At 36.3% G+C, this 12,980-nt stretch overlaps 1 long non-coding RNA gene across 2 annotated transcripts in view; it reads left to right on the top strand.

The window, feature by feature from the left end:
• Positions 1–9,075, top strand: part of LOC144965418 (uncharacterized) — a 34,445-nt gene extending 25,370 nt beyond the window's left edge. The window contains exon 3 of one of the 2 annotated variants that reach the window (XR_013644014.1): positions 6,658–9,075. This is a non-coding gene — a long non-coding RNA (uncharacterized LOC144965418). The remainder of the gene's footprint in view (positions 1–6,657) is intronic. The other variant, XR_013644015.1, reaches the window with a different exon arrangement.
• The last annotated feature ends 3,905 nt before the right edge of the window (positions 9,076–12,980 follow it).

Raw genomic sequence — 12,980 nt, 5'->3', positions numbered from 1 at the left:
GAAACCCGTCTGTCATCCATGTTCAAGATTATAACAGACCAAATACCATCGATAAAGGCAGACTCCTTTTTCACGCCACGACCAAACAAAAGAAAAATCCGAGCACTCACTTTTGCCAACCACATAACCGAAAACCCCATTGAGAGATACGCCACAAACAATTTGAACTGCTTCAAAATCTCACAGACAAGAACACAAAATTACAGAAATTCTTTCTTCATTAGAACTATCTCGGATCGGAATGGGCTGGATGAACTGGTCATCATGGCACCAAACCTAAACGATTTCAAGGCCCGACTGACATGAGTCCGCATTGGTCCGCGCCCAATGAGGACGCCGCTGAAATACAACAAGACCATTGGTTTCTTCAGCGCCTACAATACAGATACAGATAGATACTTTTGGTGGAAAGTGGCACTGTAGAAATTATTATTATTATTATTATTATTATTATTATTATTATTATTATTATTATTATTATTATTATTATTATTATTATTATTATTATTATTATTATTATTTTAATGGACAATATTTTGCGTCATTTTTTAAGATTTCCATTACAACAATGAGCCCATAAGAGATTGAGTTATCAGACCCGCAAATAAGTACAAATCGCATTTGTCTTATCCCGACATTTTTTCGAGGTGATGGTCCCATGCATAGGTGTAGCCACAAAGTAAAACTTTGTGGTTCCATGTCACATAGTTGTGTTCAAAATCTTACCCTCCCTCTTCCTATAATACAAAAAGAATTTAGAAAATACACAAAATATCTTTTTGTTATCAATTGGATAGTTGATATTTTCATTTATCATCTATTCATTTTTTGTATTCATGTAGATATTTATTTATTCTTTTTCTTTTCTTTTTTCTTCTTCTCAATCACAAATTTACAAACTGGAAGCTCTAAAGCCCCCCATAGACGCCGACATCCGCTGATAGCGGTACGGATGACCTCGTCGCTGTGACCCGATCCCTGCGTTTATCGCAGATGATTTTTGTCCACACATGGGGAGAGATTATTTTGAGGCGATCGGCGATCAGGGGCGTGGCATTATAAAAAAAAGTGGACAATTTTTTTCGGATTTTCGCTGTTTTCACGTCGGATTCGTGATCAGCGTCAAATTTACAATAGGTTTGATACTAAGAACTGTGTGTTTACTCCAAAAATTGGTGATATTAGAAATAAATTTTAATTAATAGTGAGGCCGACAGAACCGATCCCAGTTACTGTCTGTTATTCTATCTTTCGTCTTGCTCACAATAGTGATTACTTCTCACTAAATTATATCAATTAGATATCAATTAGACTGTTGAAGGAACGAAATTGACATCATTCCACTCTTTGTTATTGTATTAAGGCAGTCATTTTGGTAATTAGTTCTCACTAAATTATATCAATCAGACTTTTAACGTTCAAGGTTACTCGTAGTTTTGTGTGACAGTACGTTATTTCCGACTGGGGATGTTGTGAGCATTTTACCTAAACTCATAGCATCAATAACCGTCCAAGATATTCGCATCATATGTAGCAATAGCTATAAGAGAGAGAGAGAGAGAGAGAGAGAGAGAGAGAGAGAGAGAGAGAGAGAGAGAGAGAGAGAGAGAGAGAGAGATTTACTTGCGCTATATATACCGCTATATTCAATAAAGATGCTCAAATCCCTTTATAAGGGTCCTTGGCCAACATAAAAACATGTGAGACGAGACATGACTGTTTAGCGATATTGCAATTGTTTCCCGACAGAGACGACGCTGTAAACAGCGAGGTACTCATTTTAACAGTGAACAAGGTGAGAGAATGCGAGTAAAGAGCCTTTTCCAAAGACTCAATTATGCGCCGCTCAGAGCGGGACTCGAATCCAGTGCCGTCCGATCCAAAGGCGAGTGTCATTTCACAAGACTACATGCATAGCCGCACAAAAAAGTGATGAGAGAATAGATTCGTATGTATTGAAGGAGGAGAGAGCGGATGGAGTGAGTAAAGTTCTTGGATATTTATAGAAGGAACCAAATTGACGACACTCATCTCATTGTTATTGTTTTTAGACACCCATTTTTATGATTAGTTCTCATTAAAATATATCAGACTATAACGTTCAAGGTTCCATGTAGATTTTTGGGCTGGAGTGATATTTCTGGCTTGCGGACTTTGTGAGTATTTGAATTTAACACAGAGCATCAATAGAAGGAATGAATTTGACGTTAGTCAACCCGTTGTTATTGCTTTTAGATAGCATTTTATAATTAACTTATCACTAAGTTATATCAATCAGACAATGAACGTTCGAGTTTGCAGTTTTGTGTGTTAATATGTTATACCCCGATGGAGATGTCGTAAGTATTTTCCCAATACGCATAACATCAATACATTTGCAATCCGATTTAAGTTTAAAAGCAACGTAGACCACGGAAATTTTTCCATTGTGTGGACAATAAAGATTTGTTATTTATTATTATTATTATTATTATTATTATTATTATTATTATTATTATTATTATTATTATTATTATTATTATTATTATTATTATTATTATTATTATTATTATTATTTATAAAACAAATCGACAGTGTTCCCGTGGCAGGTTAAAAGGGTACTCCTCGGGACTACTCGCATTCGCACCCCCCCCCCCCCCCACCACCATACACACGCACCCAGTTCTTTTTTTTATTATTATTATTATTTTTTTTTGGGGGGGGGGGGGCGTTGTTTGTAGATTATAATTCAAGGTTACAATGCCCACCCCTGTCATCACGTAGTCAAGGCTTTTTGGCATCTGCCAATCCCAAATGTCTGTGTCAAGGTCGACCGTCATGTCGCGTCAACGGGTGAGGAGGAAAAAAAAAAAAAGAACTGGCATATTATTATATCATTATCTACATTGAAAATTATGAAAACTATTTTTTATTTTGTATGAAATCCTTTATAAATTTTACGATGATCAAGAACGAAACTTTTGCCATCTACCTCTTCCTGGCGCAACATTTATAAAAATATTATTTAAAAAAATAATAACACAGCATTTATTTGGCGCAATATTCACGTGCTCAAAGCGCTTTACAAGGGGTCCCAAGGCAACAGCAATATTAAACTTGAAAGACGAGACATGACGCCTGTCAGGCGATGTGACATTTTTCCCCAACAAAGACAACGAATGGCCATGTACTCATTTTACACCTGAGTACGGTGAGAAAATGTGAGTAAAGAGCATTTTCCAAGGATTCAACTCTGCGCCACCTAGAGCGGGTCTCGAAACCTGAACCTTCCGATCTGGAAGCGAGAGTCATACCACAAAACAGGGAGGGGCACTGTTCTGTCGGCCACATAGCCTCAATATTAATTAAATTTTATTTCTAATTTCATCAATTTTTGGAGTAAAAACATAGTTCTTGGTATCAAACCTATTGTAAATTCGACGCTGATCACGAATCTGACGTCAAAACAGCGAAAATCCGAAAAAAATCCAATTTTTTATACTGCCACGCCCCCGATCGCCGATCGCCTCGAAAAATATTAAGCAAAGCGGGCTTTGCGAGCGATCGACCGTACCTAGGTTTACACACACATTGCGTTTTCACCCCGGTTTGCCTGATCGGGGTCTGAACCAGGATCATATCCGGGCGTGTATGGAGCCTTTAAGGTACACCGGGAAAATCCAATTTTCATTGGATGAAAAGTGAAAGAAGCGTTTGTTTCGTTCATGGGGAAGAGGATGGTTCTTAACGAATCCCAATCTATTATGGTCCCAATTGGAACCGTTCAAATCTCGGTGCACATTTACAGGCCTGGAGAGAGAAAGAAAGAAAGAAGAAAAAAAAGAAGAAAAAAAAAAAGAAGAGAGAGAGAGAGAGAGAGAGAGAGAGAGAGAGAGAGAGGGGGGGGGGGGGAGTAGCGGTTGTTTTATCTTTTGTTTTTTTCTTTTAAGATATATTTATAAAATTCAAGATGTTTCATTCCATTAAAAGCCATTACGTTGCTATATTGCCCTATGTTCTGTTTTATACATGAAGTTAATTCATAACATAAGAAAAACATAAGACGTAGAAATCAGTAGATCACAGAGCAGTTTATACATCTATATCCAACCAACTGGAAGTCTCACACTGACAGTGGGAATACAAAAGGATAGATTAAGAGGGTTACAAAAGAAGCATTGTATCAAAAATCTAAAAATTACATAGTCAATAATGGAGAGGTGATCTAGACAAAGGAAACAATTGTCATCTTTCATAAAAATGTTAAAACATGTTTCCCTCTCTGCAAAAGACTACAGGCAGGGCCCAGGCGAGATCAAGTGGCCACATTCCGAAAATAAAGAAAGAAAAAAAAAAAAAGAAAAAAAAAAGTAAAAGACACATTCTCATGGAAGGGAAAAAAAGATTTAGGGGGGTTGAATAGCTATGTCGTAGATAGAACATGAGAGTGTCCGTCACCAGGGTCCAATATTCTTCCACCTTTAGCGTAATTCCACCCACCCAATACAACGGCGTTATACAATGCCAAAACAACAAAAAGCATACGTTTTATGAAAAATGAATAAATTAAATGAGATATTAATCCAGGGGCTACTCAATGCCATTTTACCCTCTCTTCGTCTTTGGTAAAGAAAAAGAATGATTATCTATTATTGATTATTTCCCTTTAACAAGGAAAAAGAGGAAACTATTCTCATACAGATGTAAAATTTAAAACGGCTGTAATTATTTTTCTCCAAGGGTGGATTTCGGTGGATATTTCATGGGAGGTTCAGAACGTAGTCTAGTTTCATCAGAATAAAAATTAGCTTGGTACCAGTTTCTTCCGGGTCAAACCCTAAATCTACTGGACTATATGAGTTAAGTTTAAAATGCAACTTAAAGTACCTGGCGCACACCGACATACTCGTATGATGTGCAGCTTTATCGTCTTATGATATGACATTCGCATTTGGACCTGTAAGTCTCGGATTTGAGTCTCACTATGACCGACGCAAAGTTTAGTCCTTGGAAAAGGCTCTTACTCATATTTTCTCACCGTACTCAAGTATAAAATGAGTACCTGGCCGTTAACAGCTATGTCTCAGTCGAAAAATATTTGTAACATCGATTTACGGGCATCATATCTCGTCCTTCACGTAAAGTGTTGCTGTGATTAGGAAACACTTGCATCATGAGCACTTTTAGAGGATATTGCGCTAAGTAAATGCTCAAGATTTTTAGATACCATTTTGAGACGACCAGTCATAAATAGGAACGTAAATAATAGAGAGGGTAGAGATGGCATTTTAAGATGCTCATTTTAATCACACGAGACATAATGTACGACTTGAACGAGAAGGTCAATGACCGAGATGTGTTGCACCGTGTTGTGATGTCCCCCCGACGATCATCCGAAATGGTAATGAGTGAGTCCGTAAATGAGTGAATTGAATGACTATGCAGTATATACACGAGTGACCAAAAAGAAATAACAAGATAGGCCTAACTTTTGAAAATTAACATTTGATCAAAGATTTTTGTGAACCACCGCCTCCAATCACCATTATGTTGGGCAGAACCAGTTGCCAAAAAAACAAACAAACAACAACAAAAAAAAAAAAAAACAAACAAAATCGTAAGGATTCAGAGTTGAATATATATTTAAATATGACAAATCGTCTCAAACTGATATTATGTAGGGATAAAAAATTAATAAAAATTACACCCTTTCGCAACGGCACCATAAGATCCCGTCGCCTTGGCATTCCATGAAGGAATATTGATAAACCATCAAACAGAATGTCTGATGTCAACAGGAATCACCCATGTTGTCCAAGTAAGTGAGCAAATTTGGGATTAATAATCTTGCTCAAGGAAAAAAAAGCGAAAGTGCCTGAAGAGGGGCTCGAACCCGGGACCTTCGGAATCACAATGCTTAACCACTCGGTCACTTATGTAGGGACAAACAAGATGAAAATTGAATACATGTCCCCAAAATTGAAATTTGGATTAATTCTATTGTTTATGGAAGAGGACAATGAATAGAGGAAGGTGGGGTTAGTTGAGCACTTTTTCAGACTTTCGCCTGTAGCAAGAAAAACTGATGTATTTGAAACATCGTACGTACATATATTCATGGCTTTGCCATTTCTTTACAATATCAAAGTGTTGCATCAACATTATTTCGTAAATCTAATGGACTACAGGAGATTTTAAAAAGCATGTCAAAATGCTCAATTTGCCCCGAAGCCGGGGTAAGTTGATCAGTTGGTCGGGGTAAGATGATCACCCAATCAAAAAATTGTTAAAACATTAAATATTTCCAAATTTCATGTTTAAAACAACGATTTTGAATATTTCTTAGAGTTCAACATAACAGGACAAAAGTAATATGAGTACAGTGTGCATTGTTACATTGCCATGCCTTTATAATAACAATCATTTATTGGATTAAAACAATTGGAGTAAGAAAAAAAAGCATGATTCTACAACGAACTTCCACTGCTGTTTAACCAATACTAAAATATTGTTGTAAAATTAATAACAGAAAGCTTTGAAACTCAATTATCACTGTGGATTAATTAATGTCCAATAAATTGAGGTTGCATATAAAGGTCATAATTTGTTTTTTTCCAGCGAGCTGATCCACCAATAAAATTGGGCACTAACAGTTTTGTCACAATGTCTTCTTTTCAGATGTCTTCTTCATCAATAACGAATATTGGTTTCTCGTTTCTTTTGCTGGGCACTCTACGAAGGAAAACCCCTTCATAGTCAACGTTCTTTTCGTCGATCACATCAACACGTGCAATAAAGTTGAGTAAACGTGACTTTCCTCCATTGTTTCACCACAAGGAAATCTCCTTCCACAACCTCACATTCAAGTTTCGTTGTATTGTCTGTAGAATCATCAGACGCGTGCGTTATCGTCAGCACCCAACTCAGATTCTGATGGTTTGGTTTTTGTGCGAAGTATGTCGTTTGAATAAATATTTCCTTAGTGCCGATTTTGACTTCGATTAAATGATCTTTGCCTTCTTGTGTTCCATTTCGAGAAAAATATGATCTCATGTTGGTGTGCTTGTGAGGATTGTTGTTCTTCTTCCTTTGTGCCATCTTCGTGTCTTAGGCGTAGTCAGGGTAGATATTGGCTTTCACGTCTATGTAGGAGGGTGGCAAGTAGGAGTAGAGAGATAGGAGTCAGATAGTTTCTCCATAGACTAGTGTCTGGTGCCACTTTTAAGTTCCCTGTTATAGTCGGGTAACAGCTCCTGACACTTGACCGATAGTAATAGAATGTTTTAGGTTTAAAGAAATAGGTAATAGAGTAGTGGTAGATTATTGGCACGTTATATAGGGATAGGTAGGTTAGAAGGTAAGCATTAATCCCCATTAAAGAAGAAGTATTTTAATATAAATCAACAGAATTGCCTCATACAATAACAAGTTAACACACAATTAGCCAAAGAATAATAGTGCTGGTTGTAATTAATTAAATTTAGACTATGGGTATTTAATCTTAATCCCGTATCACGAACTATTCATTTTGTTACTGAGTGGGCTTAACTTTCGAGGTGTCTGGGCGGCGCTTAGGTTTTTCCGTTATAGATAGTTCGAAGATGACGTCACTCAGGCCTTTGTTATTGTTTTTGCCATCCGCGTTTGTGAGTTGTTCTCACTAAACAGTATTAACCAGACTATAAAAGTTCATGGTTACACAGAGTTTGTGTGTTGGTCGGTTATACTTCCGGATGGCAATGTTGTGAACTCCTTGGCCAAGCGCATTCTATCTATATGGGACATGAGCCGTTCTGCTTCAGTAGTTTCAGCCGACCGCTTGCCAGATTTCACTCTGTATCATTTGTAGCCAAGTTCTAGATGGATAGTCGGTGACTTGATGCGTGGTTGGACGTTCTGTTTGGTCCGTCGCAGGATGCAGGTTCAGTCAGTATCCCGATCTGTGAAAATATCCGAGCAAATCTTTGACTAGGTTGCAACATTTTAATATTCCTACGAATAGTGGGGTCGTGAGGGATTTCAATTAATACCCTTGACATCACCATTGATATAAGATGTGTTCATCAGTTATTTAATTAACAGGACACATCGAGTTAGTGGGATGGGGAAAGATATGTATCATGAGAGAATAATAATCAATGCATATAAATGCTAAATAGAACTATCGTGTATTAGCGATAGCACATAGGTAAATGTAGTTCGCGCAAGGTAATTAATTCATTTGGAAGGCATACATAATATACATACAATAATATATACATACATAAATAAATAGATAAAGATAGCGAATGAAATATGTTTATAATAACACGAGTTACAATTACTGTTAATAACATGAGTTATTGATTTCTGTTATTTTTGGTTTTCTCTACTTACGGCCAGGCGAAAACACAGTACTAATTATCACTCCTTCACAGAAGTTTAATTGGGATTAATTAATTTTAACACAATGTATGTCTATCACCTACCTTCATTTGCACATGTTTCTCGCTAGTACAGAACTTTCGGGTTCATATAAAGCAGTGAGCTCTACGTAGATGAAATGGGAGAGAGCGTTTTTCCCCCACTTGTTTATATGCGTTTCTCTCGGGAGTTGGAGAATCACAAGGAGCCAACAGTATTCCAGGATTTGGGGCTTGCCTGGTTTACTATTGGTTGTTTTCTTTAGACCAATCATGTTCGGGGTGTCATCGCTGTAGCGTCTGTACTCTGGTGAATTTCTAATTAGGTCGGTTATGTGCCCGTTACAATTGACGATCTAAAACATGGCTCGCACCTAGGTGAGAATGCTGTGTCAACTTCGTAGCTTTAACACATGGCGATGCTGCAATAGTATGTATTGAGATTATGTATTGATTTATTTACAATCCTGGGAAAGTTGAGGCGATTGAAATATATCACTACATTAGTCAGAATTAGATTGACTAGAGGTAGTAGCACTGGATGTGCTTTACAATTGTTTTTTTTTTTTTTTTTTTTTGTGTGTTTTTATTTTATTTCGTATCACACATGTTCATTCATACTACAAAATCACTACAACGGTCATACACATATCTCGTTCGAATTTCACATAGAATCACGATAAGCAGAAAAAAAGATTGGTTTTTAAATGCCGTTTGATGACTGGTAGACTTTCACATTGTTGGGCTTTAGGTGGTAAAGAATTCCATACGATTGGAGCCGAAAATGCAAAACCACGCTCAACAAACTTTGTTCTTGGGATGTTTTTCTCCATTAGCGAAGAACCGCCGGATCGCAGAGATCGAGTTGGTTTATATTCCTCGACAATGCATTAAAGGTATTCAGGTGATAATATCATATATACCATATATTATATGGTGAAGGCAATTTTAAGCAAAACATGCGATTTTGTATATTATTATTCTTTTCTCTATTGGCCAGTGTAGTGACTTAAGGACCGGTGTTATATGGTCCCAAGACTTTGTCCTTGTAACTATACGAGCAGTTTTGTTTTGTATCAACTGTAGTCTGTTCAGCGATGTTTTTGATAGGCCGTACAGCAGAGAGTTACAATATTCCAAGCGGCTGGTAACAAGGGCATAGATAAGTGTTTTGCATGTTTCGTCATCAATAAAATTTCGTATTCTGCATATCATTTGGAGAGCGTTATGAACCGCCTGACAGAACTTTGTTATGTGTGCGCGCATGTCTAGGTGAGTGTCAAAAAAGAAACCAAGGTTTCGAACGACATTGGAATTTTTAACAACAGATTCGCCGAAGGACAGTTGGTCGATTAGTATATCCTTTCCTGTCTTTTTGAATACAATCACCTCAGTTTTGTCCTCATTGAATTTAAGCTTAGTTGTTTGTCATCCATGCTTTAACGTTATTTTAGAGATGCTGCGAGTCGTTCTTTAGTTTCTTCGATATTTTTTTGGATAAAATGGGAGTGTATAGCTAGGTATCATCGGCGTAGAGGTGATGACTGAGACAAAAGGTCGGGACGATGTTGCTTAAGGGCTTTATGTACATTGTGAAAATATAAGCGACAAGCACTGAACCCTGTGGAACGCCAAATGGCAGCTGTGTTTGTGGTGAAAGGGAATCATTTATGCGAACGCGCTGTGACCTATCTCGCAGATAGCATGAAAACCATTCTAAAGCTTTGTCTCCGATTCCAAAGAGCCTCTGCATTCGCTCTAGTAGTATTGCATGATCCACAGTGTGGAACGCGACACTTAGGTCCAGCAGCAGTTGTATTACATTATCGGTTTTGTCAAGTAGGTCGACGACATCATTGTTGACACGCAAAAGTGCTGTTTCGGTGCTGTGTGATTGCTTATAGGCGGATTGAAAAACGGTATGCAAATTGTTGACATTTATGTAGTTGTTGAAACGTTTGACAATGAGTCTCTCTATTAATTTTAAAATGAAATGAAGGTTCGAGACTGGCCTGTAGTTTTTTAATTGATCGCTGTCTAAATTTTTCTTTTTCAAGAGTGTTGTAATTAGATTTTCCTTGAAGCAGGTTGGAATGTCTGCATTCTCGATAGACTTATTTGCATCGAAGTTTACACATTCTTCCAAAATTCACGTTTGGACAACATCAAGTTTGCACTGTTTATTTGGGGCTTTCTTAATCAATTCACTAACCTCTTCTATTGAAGCAGAGCAGAAATTGGACAATGAGCATGATATAGGTGGTTTGCTATTTTCATATTGTCAGAGGTGTTTACTGTATTGAAGTAATCATTGAAGCAATCTGATTTGTTTTGGTGTGATGGCAGTAGTTTTTCCCTACTATCAACTTTCATCAAACCGTTCAGGACATTAACAATCTTCTAACTATTGCCTTTGATATTGTCCACGTTGTCTCTAATATATTATCTTTTGGTTTCGATTATCAGAGTGTTAGTAGTCGCAGTTCTTGCTTGTTTATATAACTCTCTATGTATTGGGCGTCTTGTTTTCAGCCATGTTTCTTCCGCTTCTCGTCTCATCTGCTTTGGCAACCGAATTTCCTCAGTGAACCATTGTGATCAAGAAGTTCAGACATAATTTCGTTAAAATAGAAATTTTGTCATCTGCTCTGTATGCACGTTCAACTTTGGTGGTAAGACCCGATGTAATAAGGCCATTAAAAATTCTCAATATCTAATGACTTATATTGCCGTTGTTACTGTTTTTGTTGTGGGTTTAGGTTTTTCCAAATTCAATTCAAATAAAACAGATAGATGGTCTGATATATGATTACTTTGTACGTGGGTGTTATTCAACAAAGTGTTATCAAGGTGTTTAATTATGAGGTCTAAACGTGTTTCCTTTTTCGTGTGTTGGTTATGTGATGAGTTGGACATAATTCTGTGCCTCAATTATACTGTGAAAATCCAATGCATTGTTATCTGACTCGTCATTTTCATGGATGTTAAAATCCTCTAAGATATACAGATTTTCTTTTGTTGACAGATTGGTGAAATAGTTCAAATTCTGTCAAAAACTGTCTTGTCTTTGTTTTGTTTTTGTTAGATGGTGTTAGACGATAAATAAGAGCAAAGTTAAGTTTCATGTTTTTATATTTTAGTTGACATTCGATGGTTTTGAAGGTCGTTGGCTTAGTTGTTACTTTTATTATCTGTGAGGCAATATTTTCTTTGTAAACTATCATTAACCCACCACCTTGTCGACCTTTCCGGATTCTCTTGATCACATTGTACCCAGAGGGTTTTTTATTTTATTAATGACATTTTACTCTGTAAGTGGTTCTCATACATTGACACTCTATTATACTGTGTGTAGTTGTTGCTGTTGGTGTGTGAACGGTTCCTCAGCAATGTGGAGTGACGAGGTGAATGATGATGTGAACTGTTGTTGTCAAATTGGAAATAATTTTGATTTGATGAAGGTGAGTTATCGAAGGGTGCATTGTTGATCACTGTGTTTTTTACTTGTATTGTTGTCAGTATTGGTGGGGGTCTTGGAGCGTAGTGACTAGGGGTATCCGATGATAATCTTATAATAGAAGGTGTCACAAGTGGAAATGCCGATATAACATTTTCCAGTTGACACGCAATGGGAGCGATCTATATACGGGGTTTCCTCCAACTCAGTCATCAATCACATGATTTATTGCTATCCAACGATTGGATATTCCTTAACAAATGTAAACACGCTGCTTTGTTTATGAAAATTGTAAACACACCCATGTGTCAAGTTGAACAAAATGACCAATCGTGATGTTAAATATTTCGAAAGCTGTGAGCACTTTTCACTATGTAGGTCACTTTGAGCACATTTTGCAATGTGACCAATGACCCCAAGCACATGGAAAGGTAATATAGATCAACCCCATTACTTCCCTAGCGAAGGACGCAAACTTCACACCTACATGAGAGAAATCCTAATCTACTTTCATCGCTCAAACTCCGCCAGTACCGGACAATGAAAAATTAATTGTGAACATCTAAATTCAAAACATAATAATAATAATAATAATAATAATAATAATAATAATAATAATAATAATAATAATAATAATAATAATAATAATAATAATACCATTGCATTCAAGGGATTTTATCCTATTTTGCCCTATACCATATTATGTTATGTTATGTTAATAATAATAATAATAATAATAATAATAATATAATAATAATAATAATAATAATAATAATAATAATAATAATAATAATAATAATAATAATAATAATAATAATAATAATAATAATAGAAATAGTAATAATTACACATTCTACAGAATCGAGTACAAAATTCTTTTATATGCCTATAAATGTTTTACTAATGTAGATCCTTCTTACTTACAATACCTTATTGAATTCTATAACCTAGTCCTGTCTTAAGATCATCAGAATCTCTCTTAATGAAAGTAATATACTGCATTCATAATTTTTACCAAAAAACTTGTAACTGTACAGCTCCGAGTTTGTGGAGCTATCTGAGTTTTAAAACAAAATATGTACCTGGTGTCCTAATATTTAATATACATCTTAAGACTATTATTTTACAGGGCATTTTATGAT

The sequence above is a fragment of the Berghia stephanieae genome, chromosome 2 (assembly GCF_034508935.2).
Source record: "Berghia stephanieae isolate SIO BIC M18660-M18661 chromosome 2, UCSD_Bste_1.3, whole genome shotgun sequence".
Taxonomy (NCBI): Eukaryota; Metazoa; Mollusca; class Gastropoda; order Nudibranchia; family Aeolidiidae; genus Berghia; species Berghia stephanieae.
The sequence above is the reverse complement of the archived record's forward strand: the minus strand, read 5'-3'. Positions and strand labels throughout refer to the sequence as shown.